This window comes from Megalobrama amblycephala, linkage group LG7 (assembly GCF_018812025.1).
Source record: "Megalobrama amblycephala isolate DHTTF-2021 linkage group LG7, ASM1881202v1, whole genome shotgun sequence".
Lineage (NCBI taxonomy): Eukaryota > Metazoa > Chordata > Actinopteri > Cypriniformes > Xenocyprididae > Megalobrama > Megalobrama amblycephala.
The window spans coordinates 12,178,591-12,202,745 of NC_063050.1; the positions used below are offsets into that span (position 1 = coordinate 12,178,591).

Genomic DNA, 24,155 nt, shown 5'->3' on the forward strand with positions numbered 1-24,155 from the left:
CAGCTTAACTTCGAATGACTGAAAATTTTATTTAATAGTTTTAGCTAACAATGACAACACTGTTTTCCATTTTGAACATAGACCGATGTGTCCATTCATTCACTTATGACACACAAATCAACCAACAGCATCACAAAGGGAAATTTCAGAGGTTGTGAAATCAAGGTCAGAGTTGAATATGTGTAAATATGGTGCTTCTGTTTCTTACACTGAGCTATCACACAACTTTAACACACATATCATATGGACCATGAAATCATGACAGAATTTCAATGGAGGAATACTATAATAATATAAACTCTGTAAGGGTGGTGTGGTTTGGTTTATTCGGGGACACATACGAACGCCTTACATGACCATGATCAGTCCATCCCCGAACACCCAAACCCAGAACAAATAATCCGCTAAAGCAGAAACGCTCTTGTAACAATCCCAGGAGATTAACAGCACATTTGAGCTCCAGCGCAACTATTAAAATATTGCTGATCATGTTTTCACTGTATCACATTCAAACACTCCAGGAATATAAAGTCAATATTATCCTCCTGTAACACTCCACTGTTTGCTTAAAGCTCTGGACGCCTGCTTCTAATTATGGATCAATTTGCTGTACTAAACTGTCCCTCACACACACACACACGCGCTGGAGAAGCGACGTGTGCAGCCTCTCAAAGCAGAGCACACTCACTCAGGGGAATGAATGACTTCTGCATAAGATAAACACTATAGCCAACATTTCCTTTAATGACCAGACAAGTGAACATTAGCGGCCAGCGTGAAGAAATTATCTCGTGCTGCGCAGACTGTTTACTGAAACTCACTATCAATATACCGTTCATCACTTGAACATCATGAACATCACAGCGACAGAAAGAACATCTGCCCCTGGGATGTGCAGTTCGCCTTATCAATCAGGAAATCATATTACAATGTCTACAATTATTGTTATTGTTTGGTGGAGTGGAAGGAGAGGAGAGTTGGGGGGGGGGGTATTTTCTTCCTCCCCTTATATTGTTGTTTGTCTATTCTGTTTTGTTTTATGTTTGTCGGTAGGTGAATTTTGTACCATTTTTTCATGTGTTGTATACCACTCATTCTTGCAATAAAAAATAGCAAAAAAGGATCTGTTATCAGATGCATCAAAATAAGCCAGGTGAACAGAAAGCTTTGCAAACTAATCTATATAGCATATATAGCATATATATAGCATATAGTTATTTTGAACATATACTGCACAATTGCAATCTTTTATATATATATATATATATATATATATATATATATATATATATATATATATATATATATATATATATATATATATATATATTTGGGTGTATTCAGGTTGATTGGGACATTTTTTCCCAGTCATTTCAATAGCAAAAAGTGTCCCAATCAACCTGAATTCACCCTATATATACACATACATTATATATATATACATATATATATACACATATACACACACACACACACACACACATTTAAAGCACAAAAATGAGAAATTGTTTACTTGAAGGAGCTATTTCTAACTTAAAATGATTCAAAAAAATCACTTTCATTTGCATAATCAAGGATTTTTCAACATTTAAATACCACAGGATGCTGCAATATAATATTACCTTCTAGTAGCCTTTGCCTAGCAAATAATAATTTGCTCAAATCACAAAGACAATCAAAAATGGTCAAGTTTAAATATCTTGAATGCTTTACTTATCTGCCCACCATCCTGCTGGATCTTCAAGAACCCGAAGAGACCTGAATCTGGATTCAGATTTTGTGTTTTGAGCGCTTTTCTGAGACTAAAATGTATTATGTGATTGTATTCTCTCATAAACTCCGTCAATGATAGTTTGACCGTCACCAACACAAAGTTAAATCCTCACAAAGCGCAGTATTAAAGTATTATTTGAATGCGCGAACATCTTTTATAAGTCTTTAAACATGTTACTCAGGAGAAAATAAATCGCCTCAGGTGGAGCAGGTGTTGAGCGCGCGCACGCGCAACGGGCTCAGCGGTCGCGCGCGTCTTCAACAGACCACTTTCACTGATCAATAAACCCACATAATTGTCAAAAATGCTTAAAATCAGTAGGACTCACCCGAGGAGCGTTCATCTCTCAAACTGCTCATCTTCCTCAGTAAATCCAAGAGTTCGTTTAGAGCGCGCGTAGCTAATCCACCACAGCACAAACTGATCAGTGATCAATGGCGAGTAGAAAAACTTAAAGGCTCAATAGTTTCCCTGCCTTTCGTCCCTCATGTGCCGCTGTTTCCTGCGGCTGAGTCCAGAGCGCGTGTGGGATCAGATCCGTTACCGGGAGCCCTGCGTGACGTCACTGCGGCGCCCGCGGGCGGCATGTTTACTACAGCAGAATGTGCGCGAGAGATCAATATCGGTTAAAATGTAATTAAGGCTCGGGGCCGTGATCTTCGCGGAAATGGACGGGTCTGAACAAATAAGAAAATAAAAACATAGGAAATGTGTTTATTAACTGCACGCAAAACTCAAAAAAATACTTCCATTAGTGACAGTTTTATCATTAATGCATGCATTTTATACAAAAATCAGTTTTTTTCAGGTTAGGAGTCCAGCTAGTCTTTTCTAAATCAGCAAACTTAGCAAGCTTTTTTTTTCCCCCCACCAGTGTGTCATATTTCATCCAAAAATCAATAGAGTATAACACATTAAGACATATATTTGATAAATGAAATGATAGAAAACCTATTTTAAGGACCATTAAGATTTTGTGGCATTACATTTAAGATAATTAAGACAATATTATAATCCAAAAATAAATAAATAATTGCTTTGTAAAGCTAGTATTTGATTTAGTGTTCATTTTAATTCAAGATGACTTTCATGACTATATTACAGTAAATGTGAGTCTAATTAAAGTCGCCACTGAGAATAATTAAAATAACAGACTTCAGAGTAAAACGTGCTTTTGTTCATTGTGACAAAGATTTATGACCCTCTCATATTTCCAAAGGATTTTCCTTAACTTAAGGATAAGGAGCACAATGCTTCTCAATTAAATAAAGATGTCAGAAATGTCAAATACCACAAAATCAAAAAAGAAAAACAACAAATATAAAATTAAAATGAGATTTTATAAGACTATTATAGTTTATAGCATCATTACAGTATTTCTCATTACAGTAGGACTTTAAAGACGTTCTAATAACCAATTTTGAAAATAATATTGCAAAAATTAATTATTAACGTATGTATTTATGCTTCTATATTTGGCGATGACAAATGGTTCAATTTAACGAGCGAGTCCAGCATCAGCTCTCAGGTTCAGACGAGGCTTTGTATGTGCCTCTCAGGTATTGAGTGTCTCTCCGCATACAGGACCAGGACACATGATACTAAAGACGCATCCTGTCCAAACCACACACACACACTGTGCTTCAACCCCAAAATCCCCTTGAAGAGACTGTGAGCCGTCATGTAAATGTATTCTTAAAGCCATTTAACTGTCCCAGATTCTTAGAAATTATAGTCACGATTCTGCATAAAAACACCTTCTTGCAACATTAATTTATACAGTAGAACAGCTCATGCTCTAATGAACTTTGACCTCAGCTGATAAACATGTTTGCCAACAGCCTCAGATATGAAACGTGATGGGGATAAAAAATAGTATGAAAAACAGTATGCATTACGCAATAAATATTTCAACGCCACATTGTTGTCACATGACCTGATCAAAAAAGAGACGTTACAAACCGCTTCTGATATTACTTCCAGAGCAACGTCTAAGCAATGATTTTCCTCGAGGCATTCATAAAAATTTGCATATGCTGTACATACTATGTACTATTGTAGTAGGCGAATTCAAATACAGCCAGAAGTGTGCAGTGATGCATTGTGGGTGGATCTGATCTGGATTCACAGCACACGTGTACCTCTGGGTCTCTGTAAAGATCTGAACCCTCAGAGATTCTTAGATCAGAGCGACTCCGTCTCACTGCATCCGCAGGACAACACAGAGCAGATCCGGCCTCATAAGAGCACATATACAGACAGACTGAAAGAGGATTCATCTTGCCACCTGGGAGTTTTTGCTGATTTAGCACAATATTAGCAGCCGCTTCAGAGAGAAACGCACGATTGCATGCCGAGTCAGGACTATACTGCTGGAAAATAACGTCAGTTTTGCTGAACGTATGGAAAGAGGAGTGCAAGAGGACAAGAGCTGTCGGAAAGATGATAAAACAGCTCGTTGAATTTGTAGTTTCACTGACCTGTTTGTCTTTATTAAATCACCTCTTTCAGACAGATATGATCTTATTATACACACTCAGTGACACCAGAAACACAACATCCATAAATATGACTTCACAGGCTATTATGGTTACGCTTTTTTAAATTTGTTTTATTTTAATAGCATTTTCAAATGAGCTTTAAACGTCTTAGTTTTAGTTACATTTCATATATAATTATAGTTAAGAATCATTTGAAGAATAAACATTAACATAAGTTATTCACATTATTAACTTATGGAACTGAAACAAAGCAACCTTGGCGTCCATTTTCATGGCCTTCCTGTTTCAGTTTCCCCGCCACTGGAAAGCTTTTCTAATATTAGCACGCACTTGCCTGATCATAACCCTTCTTTGTGATATTCCTCTGACCTTTTCTCTTTTGTAATGTCTCTCAGACATCTCTCTTTCTACAGTCTTTCTTCAAATCTCCCTCTTGCTCACTCTCCCTCCCCCATCTTGACACGCCCCCTACTGCTGATTGGCTCACTCTCATACCTCATTATGAGTGGACACGCCTCCTACTTTTAATATGCTCAATCTCTTTTAGGGCTGTCAAACGATTAATCGCGATTAATCGCATACAAAATAAAAGTTTGAGTTTGTATAATATATGTGTGAGTAATGTGTGTAATTAATATGTATATATAAATACACACAAATTAATGTATATATTTAAGAGAAATATGTTATTTATGTACAAAAAAATGTATTTATATATAATATAAATTATATAAAAATATAAATAAATACATATACTTGTAAATATTTCTCAAATATATACATGGATGTGTTTGTATTTATATATACATAATAATTACACACAGTACACCCACATATATATTAGGCAAACTCAAACTTTTATTTTGTATGCGATTAATTGTGATTAATCGTTTGACAGCCCTAATCTCTTTCCTCCTCATCATGATTGGACACGCCCCCTACTGCTGATTGGCTCACTCTCTCCTCCACCATCATGAGTGGACACACCTCCTATTGCTGATTGGCTCACTCTCCTCCCCCATCATGTTTGGACACGCCCCCCCCCTCCTGCTGATTGGCTCGCTCTATCTTCCTCCATCATGAGTGAACACGCCCCCTACTGCTGATTGGCTCACTCTATCTTCCTCCATCATGAGTGAACACGCCCCCTTCTGCTGATTAGCTCACTCTGTCTTCCCCCATCATGTTTGGACACACCCCCTACTGCTGATTGGCTCGCTCTATCTTCCTCCATCATGAGTGAACACGCCCCCTACTGCTGATCAGTCTGATCCACTTTCAACAGCGTTTCTCAAAAATCGCTTACTGCACCTTTAAAGCATTTATAAAGTTAAAAAAAGATATTTCAAATAAATGCTGTTCTTTTGAACTTTCTATTCATCAAAGAATCCTGAGAAACAAGAATGTATCACAGTTTCCACAAAAAATTTGACTGTTTTCAATATTAATAATAGGAAATGCTTCATATCATCATATTAGAATGATTTCTGAAGGATCATGTGACACTGAAGACTGGAGTAATGATGCTGAAAATTCAGATTTGATCACAGGAATAAATTACATTTTACAACGTATTACAGTAGAAAACAGTTATTTGTATAATATTTCATATTTTATATTTATTTGTTTAAATGCAGGCTTGGTAAGCAGAAGACACTTTAAAACACATTAAAAAAATCTTACTGACCTCAAACTTTTGAATGGTAGTGTACAATGTATATCACAAAATGGTGCATTTACAGACTTATAAATAATATGTAGGAACCAATGAAAATGGTTTACAAGTTCTTGGCAATAACTGCACTTTAGATGAGTATCAGTAAGCTTCCTACAGCATGGGTTTTGTAGTACTGATTGCAGGGGCCGAGGTTTCAGCGTCTTCCTCAAGGACACAATGTTGATGAAGCGGCACTGTGACCTCAATTACTGCCTGAGATCACCGGCAACCTCTGTGTCAGCAGCCCAGATGAGGACTAGTTCAGCCAGAAATGCAAATGCTGACATCATTTAGCCACCGTCATGTCATTCCCACCCAGTATGATTTTATCATTTTGCGCTTCACTGAAGACGGATGAGAGCATGAACATCTGACCTTGCTCTCTATACAAGGAAAGTAGAAGTGCAGATAAAAAATAAAGGGCTGATAATTAATTAATTTAAGCCGTGAGACTCTAAAGATAAGGAGAACATTATTTGTGAATACCACTTATATTTTGATCTTTTCTATGACTTCAGAAGACTAATATATTATATCATGCTTTTTGGGGCTCAGCATTTAAAAATCTTCTGTGTTTTAGGAGAGAAATGAATCCTTTCGATTGTCATGACGACAAAACTTTTGAACAAATCTCTGTCGGTGAAGTGTGCTGTTAGCATCTTCACAGAATAAATCAGATATGCTGCATTGCCTCAAGCAGCTCTTAAAAGCGTCAAATGCAGTGCTCATGTCACACAAAATCAAATTATCCTTGATCTTTAGAAATAAAAGAGTCTGATGTACCCTGAAAACAGCAACTTTCACAACTTTCTCCTCAGTGAAAAAGACCATTTATGGCAACTAAGCTGAAATTGTCTCGTTCTTGATGTCAGAAACCAAATTAAATTAGCATTTAACCACCCGCATTTACATAAACAAAACCTATTATGAATTCAGCAACTTCATGGTGAGGTAATACAGAGAATATAGGCAAGAAACTATTATAACTGAACACAAAAGTCATAACCTAAATGATTTTTACATACTAAATTAATAAAAAAAATAATAATAATGATTTAGAAGAGACTTATATTGTGAACAAAGACACATTATGAATATATAAATAAACAAACCTTCTAGAAGATCTAGTCCCTGATTCATGTTGTTTTTCACATAATAGCCGATACTATATATATATTTCTGCACAAATGAAACGCAATCAGCATTCATGGCTGCAACTAAAAGACTATTAATGCACAAAAAATAAGTGAACCTCAGAGAAGAAAAAGATATAAAGATAAAAAATCTGTCTGATGTGACCGCTTTAAGAGCTGGCACGCTTGTGTAACAGAGTATTATGAGATAATCAGAGGGAATAACACTTATTCAGGACTAAAAGCTCTTATAGCGGTTATTGAAATGCTATAATTACACAGCAGCTCAGAGACCCTGTAATTAAAGCTCTTGATACGAGGGTTTTCTGGAGCTCGACACACTTCAGGAAACACAAACACATCCTCGAGTTGAGGAACGCGTTGTTGTAGTTTAATATCCCACACTTTAAACATCTCTCTATGTGGATGTGTGGGCACGTGTGTGGGCCACAAACATCCATATTTACATACAGCACATTTTTAGCACATAAACGCGTATCTGTACGAGAGATTTGCAATCAAAGAGATTAAATATGAAGCACTGCAGAGACTACAGCCCTCTACCAGCCACTGACAAGCTCAAGATGCTTTGGAGAATAAATGCGTCAAGTACGCCTTATGAATCATCGGCCACTCTGAACAGAAAAACGACATCAATATGCCGCAAAAACCTTGATTCACACTCGGATGTCGCCGGGTGCTCGTGAAGGTGACTTATCAGCCTCCTACGTGTAACAAGACCGCAATCCAATCCTCCAGCGTGTTTCTGAGGCTGTTTCTGTGGAGATTTGCCATTACACGCATGCAGGGCTCTCAGTGGGAGAGAGTTTCTAACGGCTCACAGAAGACTGAGTGACCGATGACAGACATAATGTGATGTAATGTGCACAATATCACTTCAGCTTATACATCCATTACACATGATATCGCTCTCTCATTACAGCTCATTTTCTTTAATGTCTCTCTCTAATCAGGTTAACATCTATCATCCTCATAGAAGCACACTGGAGAATACAGTATACACTTTCAAAAGAAGCAGCCTTTACCAGCATCCTGGAGTTGATTTAACATATCTAGAAGGTCTAGTTTGATCATTTATGGTCCAAGTTGGAGCTGGTAGCTGGTTAGAGCTGGTAGACCATCTCAGTCCAGCAATAAACCAGCGTGACCATCTAAAACTGGTATGATTTGATATTTCCTACAGGCTCTTAAAGGTCTAAACTGATTGTTCATGGTCAAAGAAGAAGCTGGTAGCTGTTTAGAGCTAGTAGACCACCTTGGACCAGCATCAACCCTGATATACCACTTAAAATTGGATGGATCCGATAGTTCCTTAAGGTTCCTTAAAGGTTTAAGCTGGTCATGTATGGTCCAAGTTGGACCTGGTAGTTGGTTAGAGCTGGTAGACTATCTTGGACCAACAATAAACCAGTTTGACCACCTTAAACTGGGATTATTTGATATTTTCTGCAGGCTCTTAAAGGTCTAAGATGGTCATTTATGGGTCAAGTTTGAGCTGGTATCTGGTTAGAGCTGGTAGATCATCTCAGAACAGCAATTAACCAGCTTTACCACCTAAAACTGGTTGGATCTGATAGTTTCTGAAGGATCTTAAAGGTCTAAGCTGGTCATTTATGGTTTAAGTTGGAGCTGGTAGCTGGTTAGAGCTGGTAGACCATCTCAGTCCAGCAATAAACCAGCGTGACCATCTAAAACTGGTATGATTTGATATTTCCTACAGGCTCTTAAAGGTCTAAACTGATTGTTTATGGTCAAAGAAGAAGCTGGTAGCTGTATAGAGCTAGTAGACCACCTTGGACCAGCATCAACCCTGATAGACAATTTAAAATTGGATAGATCCGATAGTTCCTTAAGGTTCCTTAAAGGTCTAAGCTGGTCATTTATGGTCCAAGTTGGACCTGGTAGTTCGATAGAGCTGGTAGACTATCTTGGACCAACAATAAACCAGTTTGACCACCTTAAAGGTCCCGTTTTTCGTGGTTTTTTGAAGCTTTGATTGTGTTTATAGTGTGCAATATAACATGTGTTCATGTTTCGCGTGTAAAAAAACACAGTATTTTTCACATAATTTACTTATCTGTATACCGCTGTTTCCACTGTCATAAAAACGGGCTGATGACTTCCTTGTTCTATGAAGTCCCTCCTTCAGAAATACGTAACGAGTTCTGATTGTGCCAGCGGTTCCTGTGTTGTGATTCGACAGCTCTGAGCGCACCGTGCCCAGAAACGTCACGCCTCTTACCATAACGTGGAGATGCACATGTCTTTAATTTTACCCTATCAATTTGAGCCTGAATCAGACCCGGTGATTGGACTGCGGGATGAAAATAACAGCGTTTCGACGACATGGCGACAAACACACTCTACAAACGCAACTCTTGTGTATTCCTGTGGGCGGAGGTTAGTCAAAAAACTGTTTTAGTGACGTCATTAAAGAAGGAAGTAGAGGGATGTAGTCCAAACTGGCCGTTCGATGTAGGCGACTTCTGTTAAATAAAATATCTCGCTTGGCATTGAACTTTGAGCTTTAAAATTTTACAGATTTTATTTATACTCTAACAACAACATTACACACTAACTAAAGTTTGAAACATGGGATCACGAAGAACGGGACCTTTAAACTGGTATGATTTGATATTTTCTGCAGGCTCTTAAAAGTCTAAGCTGGTCATTTATGGTCGAAGTTGGACATGGTAGATGGCTACAGCTGGTAGACCACCTTAAACTGGTGTGGCCTGATATGTTTTGTAAGCTCTTAAAGGTCTAAGCTGTTTTTGTGGTCCAAATATGGGCTGGTGGCTGGTTAGAGCTGGTAGACCATCTTGGATCAGCATCAACCCTGCTTGACCACCTAAAAAAAGGTTGGATCTGACAGTTCTTGCAGCCTCTTATAGGTCTAAACTGGTCATTTATGGACCAAGTTAGACCTGTTAGCTGGAGACTATCTTGGACCAACAATAAACCAGTCTGACCACCTTAAACTGGTATGATTTGATAATTTCTGCAGGTTCTTAAAAGTCTAAGCTGGTCATTTATGGTTAATGAACCAGCTGGCAGTCATTTAGATCTAGTAGACCACCTTGGACCAGCAAAAAAACTGCATGACCACCTAAAACTGGATGGATCTGATAGTTCTTGCAGCATCTTATAGGTCTAAGCAGGTAATTTATGGTCCAAGTTGGAGCTGGTAGCTGGTTAGGGCTGGTAGACCATCACAGAACAGCAATAAACCAGCGTAACCATCTAAAACTGGTATGATTTAATATTTCCTACTGACTCTTAAGGTCTAAGCTGACCGTTTATGGTCAAAGAAGAAGCTGGTAGCCGTTTAGAGCTAGTAGACCACCTTGGACCAGCATCAACCCTGCTTGACCTCCTAAACTGGCTGGATCTGATAGTTCCTGCAGCCTCTTAGCTGGTTAGAGTTGGTAGACCATCTTGGACCAGCAATAAACCAACTTAAACTGGTTTGATCTAATTTTATACAGGCTCTTAAAAGTCTAACCTGGTCATTTATGGGCCAAGTTGGAGCTGACAGATGGTTACAGCTGGTAGACAACCTTAAACGGTCTGAAATGGTCTGATATTTCATGTAAGCTCTTAAAGGTCTCAGCGTTTTTTTTGTGGTCCAAATTCAGGCTGATCTCTGGTTAGAGCTGCTAGACCACCTAGAGCCAGCAACAAACCAGCCTGACAACCTAAAACTGGTATCCCACCTAACAAAAATATGTTCTGAATAGGTTATGAAAATGTTATTTCTGAACATGCAAACACTATGGAAACATTACTTTTGAATGTTCTGAGGTAGGAATACATTTTTTTAAAAAATATTAGAAAAATGTCCAGGAAAAAATAAGTTCTATGAATGATGCAAAAAGTAACTTTTTCTAACATTTTTAGAATGTTTAGAATGAAAATTCTATAAATGCTATACTGGAAGAATGTTTGTTCATACCTTTGAGTGAACCTTGTCAGAAAGTTCCCTGTTAGCTGGGATGATCTGATATTTCCTGCAAGCTCTTAAAGCAGTAGTTCACCCAAAAATAACAAGTCTGACATAATTACCTCACATTTATGTCTTTCCAAACTTTATACGACTTTCTTTATTCTTCAGAACACAAAAGAAGATATTTTGAAGAGCGCTGACATTCATTGTACATTCATTCATTGGACACAGAGACATTTTTCAAAAGATCATCTTTTGTGTTCCACAGAAGAAAGTCAGTATGAAACATCGTGAGGTTGAGTTACTTTTTTTGTGTGTGTGAGCTATCCCTTTAAAATTTGCCAAAAGTGTATTTTCTTGTTTTGAATAGCATGCATTGAAATGGTTTACATGGCAACATGCTAATATGACAAAAATATCTTCCCATAACTAATGAAAGATGATGTGATTCAGTCGTGTAAGCTTCAGATGTTCTTTCAGCACAGACGCCTACAGATGATTCTAGCGGAGGATTGAATCTTTAAAGTGGCATTAAGAACATAGTGTCGATTACAATCTGCAGCAAAAGCGTCTGCTCTAGTGCTCATTAAGGTCAATGGAGATGTTTTAAATGTATCTGATCAATAACACACAGAATGGAGAAGTCTAGTGTCAGTTCTGTCAGCGCCCCGGCATCAGAGTCATGCGTGAGAGGACAGAAAGTCATTACGAAGATGTTTATGGGCCCATATCGACGTTTGGCACAGAAGTCGAACAGTCGAACACAAAGAAAGCGGTCGCATCTATCAAAGCCAAGGCCACACACACGCTTCTCATTGAGGTAATGAAATAGAGGCCGACTTCAAGTGCTGATAATGAAACTTCATTAGTGAAAAATTGAACGATTCTCCTAAATCTATTTTCTGTGGGCTGCAACAGAAGAGCGGGACGTCCTTTCCTTCTTTCACTGATCTTTATTAGCTCAGACGGGCTTCTTATGTTGATGACGTGGGCCTTTGGACACTTATATGTGCAAAACACCCTTACAGACAAATGCATAAGGAAATAAAAACAGATTTGAGAAGGTCATACGGCGCTCTTGTGTTTCTATAGTGCTCGTTTCATTTGGCTCTCAGCGTGACGTGTTGGTCTCCAGCGGATGAATGTGTGTGGAAAGGTCACTGTAAACGACTGCTCAGCCTCTCTGATACGCTTTTAATGAAAATCCAACAATCCTCCACAGATTTCGTGCACACCAACACAAAAACCTTATTAAAACTGACTACGCTTGCCTAATTCATCAGTTAAAACCATAACTCTTCAGCTAAACCTCCTACACGTCAAACACAAACATCAGATTATACTTCATTCATTTCAACTCCTAAACATAATGTATATTTGGGTTAGTTCACCCAGAAATGAAAATGCTGTCATTAATTACTCACATTCATGTCGTTCCACATCCGTAAGACATTCGTTCATCTTCAGAACACAAATAAAGATCTTTTTGATGAAGTCTGAGAGGTTTCTGTCCTTCCATAGAGATCCAACGCATCTAACGCTTTCAAGCCCCAGAAAGGAAGTAAAGACATCATTAAAGTACTCCATGTGACTCCAGTGGTTAAACCTCAGTTTTATGAAGTGACGCAAGTGCTTTGTTTGCAGAAAATAAATACATAAATAATGTACCACTTCATTTACAAAATATTATCCAAAGAGTGTTCACGCAACCATGTCATCTCTCATGTGAACAAAAACATGTGTTATGGTGCTCTCATGAATGTGCATGAATGTCTCAGGGTCAATATTTTCGTAAGTAACACAAAATTACTAAAACTTGTGCTAAAAAAGAAAACAGAAAATATAAGCATAAAATCTAATTTATGATACAAAAATATTAATAGATTTTTGATACTAAAATAACACTGACTAAAAAAAACAACACAAAAAACATTTTCATTACATGAAATAAAATAAACATTAACTAAAATAAAATAAAAAACGTATTTTATTATTCTATTTCAGCATTTTCGTTTAGTTTAAGTTGAAGTAAAGTCACTAAATAAACTAAAACTTATTATAGAGACATATTTACAAAAGACACATAACAAAATTACTAAAACTAAAATTAAAATAAAATCCATTTCTAAATATTAACAAATAATAGCTATATAAAGTTTATTAAAACTAATAGCATTAACCCATTTGTGCCCAAATTTTTCTAAATGGGTTCATGCATATTGTCGTGTTAATAGTGTCCTATGTGAACATGTTCTGCATTTATTTCCCCCAGATTTTTTGTTTGTTTTTTTCTTAAAAATTGCATTTGAATGTGGGGCAACTATAGTTGTATGCACCCCTTCAATGTAAAATTTGAATAGGAGGAGAAAATTTGGCATCTAACTCAAAATAACTGCTTTCAACAGATCAATCTTTATTCATAAACAAATGTATTATGTATAAAAGTCTAAGAACATTCAATGCAAACCCAAAAAAGCTGCATCTAGCTTATAATCTCTTTTGAATATGAAAAAACAACCAACAGATCCATTTGTCTTAAGTGGTGGAACACAGTGCAGCTCATTAAGTTGTCCCAACAGGGCATTGTGAATTAAAAAGTTAAATGAAAATAAATAAAAAAAAATATATGTAACCCTGGACCACAAAACAAGTCATAAGTCGCACAGGTATATTTGTAGCAACAGCCAAAAATACATTGTATTGGTCAAAATTATCGATTTTTCTTTTATGCCAAAAATCATTATATTAAGTAAAGACTATGTTCCATGAAGATATTTTGTAAATTTCCTACCGTAAATATATCAAAAAAGTATTTTTGTGAGTGGATATGCATTTCACAATTTTAAAGGCGTTTTTCTCAATATTTTGATTTTTTGCACCCTCAGATTTCAGATTTTCAAATAGTTGTATCTCAGCCAAATGTTCTATCCTAACAAACCATACATCAATGGAAAGCTTATTTATTCAGCTTTCAGATGACGTATAAATCTCAATTTAAAAAAAAAGACCCTTATGACTGCTACATATAACAAAAAACAACAACAACAAAAAACAATTTCTTTCAAAAAACATTCGTAATGGGAAGTTTGTGTCATACGTGTCCTCCCCGCTCCCCTTTTCTCTCTCTCTTGGGTAGAGTTTTAGTGGTTTGCATGAAATTTCTTGAAGCACTCAACATGCAAGGCCACACCGCATTTCTCACATGCAAAGGAAGTGCGTCCATCACTATCAAATTACGGTCTACTATACAGTAGAGATGTCTGTTAAAGGGTTAAGTTATGTTTTAGGTGGGATATTATGAAAGCAAAAAGCTCTAAACACCAATAACCTTGATTTATTAACTTATTAACACAGTATACCCCCTTTCCCCATGATACATGTACTTACAAGTCATTTGCCCAGAGGCAACTATAGTTGCCGCTCGTACTTTTGACTAAGTATACAAAAAACTCTAAAACTCTTGTTAGATTTGTTTTGTTGTTTTGTTTGGCTGATTCTAGAGACCTTCATGAGTTTGCCTTCGCTAAGCTTCCTGGAAGAAGGGGTTGGAAGTTGACAGCCTCATGTGACAGGAAGGAAGTGAATATCTTTTTTTTTTGTTCTTGAAATCCTTTATTTGGTTGTTTTCTTGCATGTCATTGAGACATAAAACATGGAAAACATCTAGAAAAATATTTTCAAAAGGAAAATGACAACCATACACTGTGGCAACTATAGCTGCCGATGGGCTTAAATGGGTTAACAATGATGCCAATAATAGCTAGACAAAAGTTCTCCAATGTCGAACATGGATATAAGGGTAAATATTATACTAAATGAATTAACAATGTTTCTTGGATTAGTGGTCAAATTATTTGGCTAAGTGGTAAAACATCTTGAGCAATGAACAAACACATCCAGTTGACTAAAATCCTCACAGTTATCCTTTGTAAAGCACTGTAAATATCCTCAACAACCTCCCGCTCGTCCGCCTCATTCCTCTCGTCTCTAAAGAAACGTCACGGTTTCTTCAAGCAGAGGTCACAGAGGACAGGGAAATGAACTGCCTGTGGCCTCTTAAGCTCTTAAAACACAAGTCTGCTTTATTGATGCAGGACCTGACGTGTGGTTTGTGAGATTAAGTCAATGAATGTTGTAATTACTCCACGTACAATCAGATTTTCAGTCAGAAATTAACTAACAATGAAAGACACAAAACAGAAAGCAAAAAATTACTGACAAAAAATGATAGTTAACAATTTCATCAGTGATAAAGACGAGATGAAAAATTGAGTTACATGTAAAACACACTGTTAATGAAAATATGATGAGATAAAACAACATAATCACTAGATATTAACAACGCACCAATGCACAATGATTTCTGAAGAAGAATTATTTCTGTATGATCAGTGCACTTTCTTGACAAGTATTTTTATCAACTAAAATTATATTCCATTTGAGTAGCATGGACTAACATGAAGAAATATTGTCTAAATTTAAATGATATTTTCATTTTTAATTTGACAAAAACTATTACTGAAACTACTGTCGGCAAGATTTAATTAAAGATTATTTTTGAATTTCATTTCAGAAGCCTTTATTATCTTGCATATTGTTCCAAAGCAGCTTTATAATGGAATACAATACACCTTCATCAAGAGAACCAGAGATAAATGAAAAAAAAAAAACACAAAGAAAAAACCTTGAGAAGCAGCAAGATTCAGCTTTTGTTCAGACACTCCTCGGGTTGATGCAAAAAGATGAATGTACACATCACACATTTCTTCATTCACAAATCTAGAGTTGGCCATTAGCTAATGTGAACCACACAGCAGCTCACATATAAGAGATGTCAACATTAAAACCTTTTCTATAAAGCTGAAGAGGATTATTGATGTTCATTAGAAAGTCAAACTGCCTATAAATAGAGAGAGTTCAGCGTTGTTGCTGCTCTCGAGTGGGCGTCCTGAATGAAAGCAGGCACAATAATCAGATGTCCAGAAGAATCCTGAAGAGTCAAACACGCAAACATCTCTGACGTGTGTGCGATGTGTGAAACACTAAGAACAGTGTTCATGGGAGGACGCCAAAAAACAAATATCTGATGTTCATAAAAGAGCACCTGGACGTTTCACAGCTGGCCAGAAACACAATCATGCTGCCTGGGAAAAATAAAGTAACACACTGTGTGTGAGAAGAAAGCACAGCAGACTGAGCTGTAGATTTGAGATACTTGGCTTCAGCAGGGCTTGATATCATCCATGAAAAAAATAAAATGTTTACAGCAAAAAATAAATAAAAATGTCTTTTTTTCTCTCAGTACACAAATATGTAAACATTCTTACATCAAAATAGATTTATCTGAGAATTACACAAGATATGAATTACTGTTTTCTACGGAAGAGGATTAGGGCCAAGCAATAATAAAAAAAATAAAACCATCTCGAGATTAAAGTTGTTAAATTTAGAGAAAAAACTCGTTAAATTTCGAGAAAAAATTCGAGATAAAATGTTGAGAATAAACTTGTTAAATTACGAGAAAAAACGTGTTAAATTACGAGAAAAAACGTGTTAAATTTCGAGAAAAAATTCGAGATAAAATGTTGAGAATAAACTCGTTAAATTACGAGAAAAAAGTCGTTAAATTACGAGAAAAAATTTGAGATAAAATGTTGAGAATAAACTTGTTAAATTACGAGAAAAAACTCATTAAATTTAGAGAAAAATTCGAGATAAAATGTTGAGAATAAAGTTGTTAAATTATGAGAAAAAACTCATTAAATTTAGAGAAAAATTCGAGATAAAATGTTGAGAATAAAGTCGTTAAATTACGAGAAAAAATGCGTTAAATTTCAAGAAAAAAATCGAGATAAAATGTTGAGAATAAACTTGTTAAATTACGAGAAAAAAGTCTTTAAATTTTGAGAAAAAATTTGAGATAAAATGTTGAGAATAAACTTGTTAAATTATGAGAAAAAAACTCATTAAATTTCGAGAAAAAATTCGAGATAAAATGTTGAGAATAAAGTTGTTAAATTATGAGAAAAAAACTCATTAAATTTCGAGAAAAATTCGAGATAAAATGTTGAGAATAAAGTCGTTAAATTTCGAGAAAAAACTCGTTAAATTTCGAGAAAAAATTCGAGATAAAATGTTGAGAATAAACTCGTTAAATTACGAGAAAAAACGCGTTAATTTCGAGAAAAAATTCGAGATAAAATGTTGAGAATAAAGTCGTTAAATTACGAGAAAAAAACTCATTAAATTTCGAGAAAAATTCGAGATAAAATGTTGAGAATAAAGTCATTAAATTACGAGAAAAAAACTCGTTAAATTTCGAGAAAAAAATCGAGATAAAATGTTGAGAATAAACTCGTTAAATTTCGAGAAAAAACTCGTTAAATTTCGAGAAAAAATTCGAGATAAAATGTTGAGAATAAACTCGTTAAATTACGAGAAAAAACGCGTTAAATTTCGAGAAAAAATTCGAGAGAAAATGTTGAGAATAAACTCGTTAAATTACGAGAAAAAAACTCGTTAAATTTCGAGAAAAAATTCGAGATAAAATGTTGAGAATAAACTCGTTAAATTTCGAGAAAAAACTCGTTAAATTTCGAGAAAAAATTTGAGATAAAATGTTGAGAATAAACTCGTTAAATTACGAGAAAAAACGTGTTAAATTTCGAGAAAAAATTTGAGATAAAATGTTGAGAATAAACTTGTTAAATTATGAGAAAAAACTCATTAAATTTCGAGAAAAAATTCGAGATAAAATGTTGAGAATAAACTCGTTAAATTACGAGAAAAAATGCGTTAAATTTTGAGAAAAAATTCGAGATAAAATGTTGAGAATAAACTCGTTAAATTACGAGAAAAAAACTCGTTAAATTTCGAGAAAAAATTCTAGATAAAATGTTGAGAATAAACTCGTTAAATTTTGAGAAAAAAATCGTTAAATTTCGAGAAAAAATTCGAGATAAAATGTTGAGAATAAAGACATTAAATTACGAGAAAAAAACTCATTAAATTTCGAGAAAAAAGTCGAGATAAAATGTTGAGAATAAACTCGTTAAATTACGAGAAAAAACGCGTTAAATTTCGAGAAAAAATTTGAGATAAAATGTTGAGAATAAACTCGTTAAATTTCGAGAAAAAAATCGCTAAATTTCGAGAAAAAAGTCGAGATAAAATGTTGAGAATAAACTTGTTAAATTATGAGAAAAAACTCATTAAATTTCGAGAAAAATTCGAGATAAAATGTTGAGAATAAAGTCGTTAAATTACGAGAAAAAATTCGTTAAATTTCAAGAAAAAAATCGAGATAAAATGTTGAGAATAAACTTGTTAAATTACGAGAAAAAAGTCTTTAAATTTTGAGAAAAAATTTGAGATAAAATGTTGAGAATAAACTTGTTAAATTACGAGAAAAAACGCGTTAAATTTTGAGAAAAAAGTCGAGATAAAATGTTGAGAATAAACTCGTTAAATTACGAGAAAAAAACTTGTTAAATTTCGAGAAAAAATTCGAGATAAAATGTTGAGAATAAATTCGTTAAATTACGAGAAAAAAGTTAAATTTCGAGAAAAAAGTCGAGATAAAATGTTGAGAATAAACTTGTTAAATTATGAGAAAAAACTCATTAAATTTCGAGAAAAATTCGAGATAAAATGTTGAGAATAAAGTCGTTAAATTACGAGAAAAAATGCGTTAAATTTCAAGAAAAAAATCGAGATAAAATGTTGAGAATAAACTTGTTAAATTACGAGAAAAAAGTCTTTAAATTTTGAGAAAAAATTTGAGATAAAATGTTGAGAATAAACTTGTTAAATTACGAGAAAAAACTCGTTAAATTTCGAGAAAAAATTCGAGATAAAATGTTGAGAATAAAGTCGTTAAATTACGAGAAAAAAGTCTTTAAATTTTGAGAAAAAATTTGAGATAAAATGTTGAGAATAAACTTGTTAAATTATGAGAAAAAACTCATTAAATTTCGAGAAAAATTCGAGATAAAATGTTGAGAATAAAGTCGTTAAATTACGAGAAAAAATGCGTTAAATTTCAAGAAAAAAATCGAGATAAAATGTTGAGAATAAACTTGTTAAATTACGAGAAAAAAGTCTTTAAATTTTGAGAAAAAATTTGAGATAAAATGTTGAGAATAAACTTGTTAAATTACGAGAAAAAACTCGTTAAATTTCGAGAAAAAATTCGAGATAAAATGTTGAGAATAAAGTCGTTAAATTACGAGAAAAAAGTCTTTAAATTTTGAGAAAAAATTTGAGATAAAATGTTGAGAATAAACTCGTTAAATTACGAGAAAAAACTCATTAAATTTCGAGAAAAATTCGAGATAAAATGTTGAGAATAAACTCGTTAAATTACGAGAAAAAAGTTAAATTTCGAGAAAAAAGTCGAGATAAAATGTTGAGAATAAACTTGTTAAATTATGAGAAAAAACTCATTAAATTTCGAGAAAAATTCGAGATAAAATGTTGAGAATAAAGTCGTTAAATTACGAGAAAAAATGCGTTAAATTTCAAGAAAAAAATCGAGATAAAATGTTGAGAATAAACTTGTTAAATTACGAGAAAAAAGTCTTTAAATTTTGAGAAAAAATTTGAGATAAAATGTTGAGAATAAACTTGTTAAATTACGAGAAAAAACTCGTTAAATTTCAACAAAAAATTCGAGATAAAATGTTGAGAATAAACTCGTTAAATTACGAGAAAAAATGCGTTAAATTTCAAGAAAAAATTCGAGATAAAATGTTGAGAATAAACTTGTTAAATTACGAGAAAAAACTCGTTAAATTTCGAGAAAAAATTCGAGATAAAATGTTGAGAATAAACTCGTTAAATTACGAGAAAAAAGTTAAATTTCGAGAAAAAAGTCGAGATAAAATGTTGAGAATAAACTCGTTAAATTACGAGAAAAAAACTTGTTAAATTTCGAGAAAAAATTCGAGATAAAATGTTGAGAATAAACTCGTTAAATTACGAGAAAAAAGTTAAATTTCGAGAAAAAAGTCGAGATAAAATGTTGAGAATAAACTTGTTAAATTATGAGAAAAAACTCATTAAATTTCGAGAAAAATTCGAGATAAAATGTTGAGAATAAAGTCGTTAAATTACGAGAAAAAATGCGTTAAATTTCAAGAAAAAAATCGAGATAAAATGTTGAGAATAAACTCGTTAAATTACGAGAAAAAATGCGTTAAATTTCGAGAAAAAATTTGAGATAAAATGTTGAGAATAAACTCGTTAAATTACGAGAAAAAACTCGTTAAATTTCAAGAAAAAATTTGAGATAAAATGTTGAGAATAAACTTGTTAAATTACGAGAAAAAACTCGTTAAATTTTGAGAAAAAATTCGAGATAAAATGTTGAGAATAAACTCGTTAAATTACGAGAAAAAAACTTGTTAAATTTCGAGAAAAAATTCGAGATAAAATGTTGAGAATAAACTCGTTAAATTACGAGAAAAAAGTTAAATTTCGAGAAAAATGTCGAGATAAAATGTTGAGAATAAACTCGTTAAATTACGAGAAAAAAGTTGTTAAATTTTGAGAAAAAAGTTGAGATAAAATGTTGAGAATAAACTCGTTAAATTACAAGAAAAAATGCGTTAAATTTCAAGAAAAAATTCGAGATAAAATGTTGAGAATAAACTCGTTAAATTACGAGAAAAAAACTTGTTAAATTTCGAGAAAAAATTCGAGATAAAATGTTGAGAATAAACTCGTTAAATTACGAGAAAAAAGTTAAATTTCGAGAAAAAAGTCGAGATAAAATGTTGAGAATAAACTCGTTAAATTACGAGAAAAAAGTTGTTAAATTTTGAGAAAAAAGTCGAGATAAAATGTTGAGAATAAACTCATTAAATTACGAGAAAAAAGTTACATTTCGAGAAAAAAGTCGAGATAAAATGTTGAGAATAAACTCGTTAAATTACGAGAAAAAAGTTAAATTTCGAGAAAAAAGTCGAGATAAAATGTTGAGAATAAACTCGTTAAATTACGAGAAAAAAGTTGTTAAATTTAGAGAAAAAAGTCGAGATAAAATGTTGAGAATAAAGTCATTAAATTACGAGAAAAAAGTCGTTAAATTACGAATTTGTTCTCATAATTTAACAACTTTTGACTTAATGACTTTTTTCTCATAATTTAATGAGTTCATTCTCAACATTTTATCTCGACTTTTTTCTCGAAATTTAACATCATTTTTCTCATAATTTAACAAATTTGTTCTTGTAATTTAACGACTTTTTTGTCGTAATTTAATGACTTTATTCTCAACATTTTATCTCGACTTTTTTCTCTAAATTTAATTTTTTTCTTGTAATTTAACGAGTTTATTCATTTTATTTTGACTTTTTTCTCGAAATTTAACGAGTTTTTTCATTTTATTTCGACTTTTTTCTCGAAATTTAACGAGTTTTTTCATTTTATTTCGACTTTTTTCTCGAAATTTAACAACTTTAATCTCGAGATGGTTTTATTTTTTTATTATTGCTTGACCCTAATCCTCTTCCGTAGTTTTCTGAAAAATGTATCAAAGTGAAGTGTTTTTTCTTGAAACAAGAACAAATATCTGCCAATGAAGTCAGAAAAATAAACTTGTTTTCCCTTTGAATTAATGGATTAGCTCAACCAAAAATGAACATTCTGTCATTAATTACTCACCCTCATGTCCTTCTACACCTGTAAGATCTTCCTTCATCTCAAAAATATCTTAATCTGTGAAGATGAACGAAGGTCTTATGGGTTTGGAACGACACGAGGGTGAGTAATTAATGACATTATTTCCATTTTTTGGGTCAACTAACCCTGTAAGTTTATTTTTCTGACCCCGTTGGCAGATATTTGTTCTTGTTTTAAGCATAAACTCACTTTATTTTCATAGATTTTTCAGAAAACAAGCCTTCATTTTGCTTCTCAAGTAAATCTTGAATTAAGAATGTTGAGATGTTTGTATTGGAAAACAAAAAGACAAAAATACTGAGGAAAATCATTTTTTAAAGTGTTTATTAGGATTTTTTTTTTTTTTCAAATCATAAACTTTTTTTTTTAGAAACCCCAGAAACAGAAAGATTTAAAGATGAAAACAAACAGTTTTTAATAATCAGAGTGAGGATTTTCAGCTTTTATAATCAATCTTATACCAGATGGTTGATGTAAATGTTGATGCTAAATGTAACTTTAAGCCATAAAGATATGAAGATAAACATTAAGATCATGATTTTTTGCTAAGCTGCTTTGACTCAATGTGTATTATGAAAAAGCACCATTAATTCTGACTTTGACTTGATGGTCTTTAGTGAATATAAATGCTGTTACATTTAGATTGATCCTCTGTGAAACTGAAGACACATGAATGAATTTACAGAGTCGTTCTCTAATCATATTCTTAATGTAAATATGCTTACGATGATTTGTAAAATATGGTTTCATACAGATGACATCTGTTTGCATTTATGGAGAGTAACAACATGAGAGCGCATTATTGACGTCCCAGAATCCCAGAGGCCAACAACATTGACAACAACAACATTGTCTTTTAAATAGGCGTAATATCTACTGCAGCAGATGATTTGTCATAGAAGATGATAAACTTGTCACAAAATCATGTTTTAAAGGGAATGAAAGTAAAGAGACAGCTTTTATCATGTTGAAATGTACTGTTAGATTGTAAAAAGCACAGAAAGCTATAATACTTGTGAATGTGCATTTTGTAATTTCTCTTATTTAAAGCATTATTTGCGATCCAATCATTCATTCAAATGCATGCAGTATATTAAAGTGCCGGTGTTTGCTCACTTTTTATGCTTTATCAACTCAGTTAACAAAAAATATGTTCTAGGAATGTTTTGCTAACGTTCCCATTAAGTTGTGAAAAGGTTATTTCTGAATGTTCTGAATGTCAACTTTAAAAAAAAATCTATGAACAATGTCTCTAATACAGTTTGAGATTATTAAAGACCACATTACATAACATTGAACATTGATAACATTGAACAAACGTTTGTCACAACACAAGAGAACCTTGCCAGAACGTTAGCCAAAGTTATGAGAAAGTTCCCTGTTATAATTAACAATGTAGTCATGAAATCAGAGACTCTATCCTCAAAATCTGATCACAGATATGACTGTAGGTTTAACTCAATATATAATTCTTCATAATGCATAAGTCAGCTCTGTTCCTGCGAGGCGTCCTCACATCCTCTCTCCTCCTCCAGAGAGTCCAGATTATGGGAACCAAGTAGTTGAGCGAAAACCCAAATATATCTGCTCCTCTGGAGCTTTAACACACATCAACCCTCAAATCTCAACAGCAGCTTTTGACGCTCTCATGGTGAACGTAAAAATGCTCAGGATGCCACTGTGCTACTGATAAACTGTTTATTAATCTCTCTTTAAGATGGGACAGGATATGAACTGAACATGTAGGACTTTGCATATTATATTATTGGAATGAGGACATATGCATTCATTTATATATTACTGTAAATCTTTACATCTATACATTACAGTAAGTCAAACACATGCTGGCTGTTTGGCAGAGAAGATGGTTATTCATGTGCTGATGGCTTAAAGAGCTAGAGACGACTAGTCAAGAGTCTCCATGGTGACAGGAAGTGAGGAGACACTGACAAAAGTTTTTACAAGATTGGTTTTTAACAAGAAATGAGCAGACCAGATTGTCTTGACAGAAAGATTTGTCAGATGAAGTAGCTCCCTCACCTGGCCAGAGAGAGAAAACGCATCTGTAAAGATTAAAGTAAGAGTACAAGTCATTTTAGGTCTAACTGGGCTATTAAAAATATTAAAATGTCACCTGGATCATGAGGGAATCTTTTGGGGAGGCAAATATTGTATGTAAATTAATATCGATCAAATCCATAAAAGATTGCAACAGGTTTGAGTTTGTTTTTACGTAATTGATGAAAATCAAATGACATACCCATTTGCCATCTTAAAATAGCCTTGATACATAAAGACACGTTATAATCGCTGAAATTACCAACACAACTCTCGTGAATCAAGTAAATCAACGGAACAATGTCGTAGTGTCACACAGACT

At 33.8% G+C, this 24,155-nt stretch overlaps 2 protein-coding genes across 3 annotated transcripts in view; both read right to left on the bottom strand.

The window, feature by feature from the left end:
• The window catches only part of gcgrb (glucagon receptor b), a 62,312-nt gene extending 59,956 nt beyond the window's left edge, over positions 1 to 2,356 (bottom strand). The window contains exon 1 of one of the 2 annotated variants that reach the window (XM_048195420.1): positions 2,103 to 2,356. The gene's annotated coding sequence lies outside the window, so the exon portion shown is untranslated. Of the gene's footprint in view, positions 1 to 1,713; positions 2,080 to 2,102 lie in introns of those variants that run through there. The other variant, XM_048195423.1, reaches the window with a different exon arrangement.
• The window catches only part of LOC125271359 (complement C3-like), a 731,185-nt gene that overhangs the window by 556,006 nt on the left and 151,024 nt on the right, over positions 1 to 24,155 (bottom strand). The gene's annotated exons all lie outside the window — the stretch shown is intronic.